Below are 3,299 nucleotides of genomic sequence, written 5' to 3'. Positions count from 1 at the left end.
AAGAAAAGCCACCGCAATGAGAAGCCCACGCCCTGCAACAAACAGTAGCCCCCGCTCACCGCAACTAGAGAAAGCCCACACACAGCAACGAAGACCTGACACAGCCAAAAATAAATTTTAAAAATAAATAAATTTAAATATATATATACTTAAAAATATATATATTTAAATATATATATATACATAGATATGTATACATATATATACATGTATATACATATGTATATACATATATATATACATAGAAAACCTAAGTATTACAGACAAACAGAAACAACCAAATAAGGATATTTCAGCTTTAAGGAATAACAACCAATACACCTTCCTTAAACTATATATACATTTTAACTCACACCAACCCCCTTACCCTACCCCAGTCTTCTGGTTAAATTATTGGAAGAGTCGAAGTTTCTCATGTTTTTACACACATTTATTCACTAAGTTCAAGGTACTTTATTGTGGGAGACAAGAAACATTTGCTGCACATACATTTTATGTACTAGTTTTTGAGGTTACAACAATAAATTAGGCAAGTTCCCATCCCTGAAAAAGCTCCATACAGGGGAATCAGAGAATGTGAGAAGTGTCATAGATTAGAGAAAGATCACTTTCATCAGGGATATCAGGGAATAATTCCTAAAGGAGGTGTGGTGGGCATTTGAGCTGAAGCTTGAAGAATGGATAGAATATTCATTCCTTTCTTTTTTCTTTTTAACTGTTACTCATTGTAAAAACTTAAAATACAAAAGAAGGGGGTATAACCTGAAAAGTAAAAATACTCCTCACTACCTTACTCCAGAGAGTCACTCTGGAGTTTCTTACATAGCCTTCAAGAAATTGTCTTTGCATACATATGGTTAAACCCTGTTTTTATCACAAATGAAATCTTGTTTATACTGTTCTACAAGTTTTCTCATAAATATATATCTCAGATATGGTCAACATGTATGAATCTACTCCATTCTTTTTAACAGAATTCTACCACATTTTGTTTAACCAGTTCCCTATTGTAATGAACTAAATGTGTCCTTCCCCCAAAATTCACATGTTGAAGCCCTAACCTCCAATGTAATGGTATCTGGAGGTGGGGGTATTTGGGAAATAATTAAGTTTAGATGAGGTCTGAGTGTAGGGTCCCCATGATGGGATTATTGACCTTAAAAGAAGAGGAAGAGAGACCAGAACTCTCTCCTTCCACCATGTGAGGACACAGTGGAAGGCAGCCATCTGCAAGATCAGAAGAGGGTCCTAACCAGGAACATATTTTGCCCACACCTAGACCTTGGGCTTCACAGCCTCCAGAACTTCAAGGAATAAATGTCTGTTGTTTAAGCCACCAGCCTATGTTATTTTATTATAGCAGCCCGAGTAGACTGAGACAAAGAAAATAAGACACCTATTCCACTTTTTGCTTTTTCAAACAATGTTGCAGTGAGCTTCCTTGCTTGTCTTTGCATATTCATATCACTGTTTCTATAGAATAAATTCTTATAAATAGATTAATGGAACAAGGTGTTTATGCATTTTTTAATAGACATTGCAGGGACTTCCCTGGTGGCGAAGTGGTTAAGAATCTGCCTGCCAATGCAGGGGACACGGGTTCCATCCCTGGTCCGGGAGGATCCCACATGCCATGGAGCAACTAAGCCCGTGCGCCACAGCTACTGAGCCTGCACTCTAGAGCCCGTGAGCCACAACTACAGAGCCCACGTGCCACAACTAGCCCGCGTGCCTAGAGCCCGTGCTCTGCAACAAGAGAAGCCACTGCAATGAAGAAGCCCGCGCGCAGCAACGAAGACCCAACGCAGCCAAAAGTAAATAAAATAAATTTATAAAAAAAAAATAGACATTGCAAAACTGCTTTCCTAAGAGATGTCACCAATTTACACTTCCATCAGCAACCTATGAGGGCTACTATTTCCAAATGGGTAAGAATTCTAAGGCAGGAGAGGAAGGGATGCAATATGGGTAAAGGAAGCAGCATGAGGAAAGGTGGGAATATAGGCTGGCTCTGGAAAGAGAGGTTAGTTTGGGGTGTCTGGAGCATGAGACATATGCAGTAGTGAGCTCTAAGACCATGTGGCCAGCCTATGAGGACCCTTGAATGCAAAGATAATGTGTTTGGCCCTTAATTTAGTAAGGAACCATTTAAGGTTTCCAAGCAAGGAAATGGCATCATGGGAGCTTTATCTTGGGGCAGTGACGTGACAGTGGGATAGATGGAATGAATAAGAGACTGGAGGTGGACTAGCCTTACAACTGTTGTTATAAAGGTGAAAATGCAAAGAGGAGATGGAAATTGTACAGTAGAATCCCCTGGACTAAACAGAGGTAGGAGGCAAGTGGGAGGAAAGAGACAAGAGTAATGTCAAAGTTTCAAATGATAGTGACTTGGCACCATTAATAGGATCAGACATCTACTTTTATTTATGTACATGCTGTGTGTGAGATTAGTGCAAAATAACCATGTCAGAGTACCCAGCAAGCAGATGGAGGAGCAAGCAGAGAGAGACCCAACCTGCACTTACATACAAGGAAGTGATATTTACAGAAGCAACTTAGGAAGGTGTGAAGAGAGGGAGGTCACTGAGGAAAAGCACCACCAAGAAAGGGCTGAGAGCGCTATTTTGGGGTAACCCCTATATTTCTGGAACAGGAAGTACAAGTAAAGGTACATCCAAAGTCCTGAAGCCTTTCTCACCTAGGGTTCCTCATCTGAACCGCAGAACACAGAAACTGCTTTGAGTGACTACCTTCTCAATTCTCCCTAGGATAGTACAAATATAGTATCATTATGGATGCAGAGCAAGTCATTCATTACATTCAATAGATGCCCTAGGCCATTAGGGTTTAAATCTCTCCTCGAACTCGGGCTGAGAAACTCAGACTGCTGGAAGAAGGACGCAGTAAGGTCAAAACGCAAGATAATCATTTCATGAGTGAGTGTGCAATATTACTGGATACATCAATTCTCTGAATTACAAACCAATCATCCTTCTGGTAAATTCATCCTCAACCACTAACGTGTAACAAATAGCCAACAGTGTGCTGCAGTCAATACACAAACTCAGAATGCCTTCACCATCAACCCCCACCAACAGCACCCCAAACACCGCTTCCCCCCAGATCTCGTTTCCTGCCTCCTCCTCTGGCCAGGAGAGCCGGCAAGGTTCCCTAGTTCAGCGCTGGGCACAGAGCCTCCGGGCGGCAGCTGCCGAAAGCACCTTATTCCCGCGGGGCGGCCCGGAGACCCACCCACTCGGGTCCCGCCCGCCCCGCCCCGCCCCACCCCACGCACC

General features: G+C 42.2%; 1 protein-coding gene across 1 annotated transcript in view; it reads right to left on the bottom strand.

Moving 5' to 3' along the window:
* Positions 1-3,299, bottom strand: part of BLOC1S6 (biogenesis of lysosomal organelles complex 1 subunit 6) — a 16,361-nt gene that overhangs the window by 12,809 nt on the left and 253 nt on the right. The gene's annotated exons all lie outside the window — the stretch shown is intronic.

The sequence above is a fragment of the Neophocaena asiaeorientalis genome, unplaced genomic scaffold (assembly GCF_003031525.2).
Source record: "Neophocaena asiaeorientalis asiaeorientalis breed wild unplaced genomic scaffold, Neophocaena_asiaeorientalis_V1.1 scaffold713, whole genome shotgun sequence".
In the NCBI taxonomy this organism is placed as follows: Eukaryota; Metazoa; Chordata; class Mammalia; order Artiodactyla; family Phocoenidae; genus Neophocaena; species Neophocaena asiaeorientalis.
The sequence above is the reverse complement of the archived record's forward strand: the minus strand, read 5'-3'. Positions and strand labels throughout refer to the sequence as shown.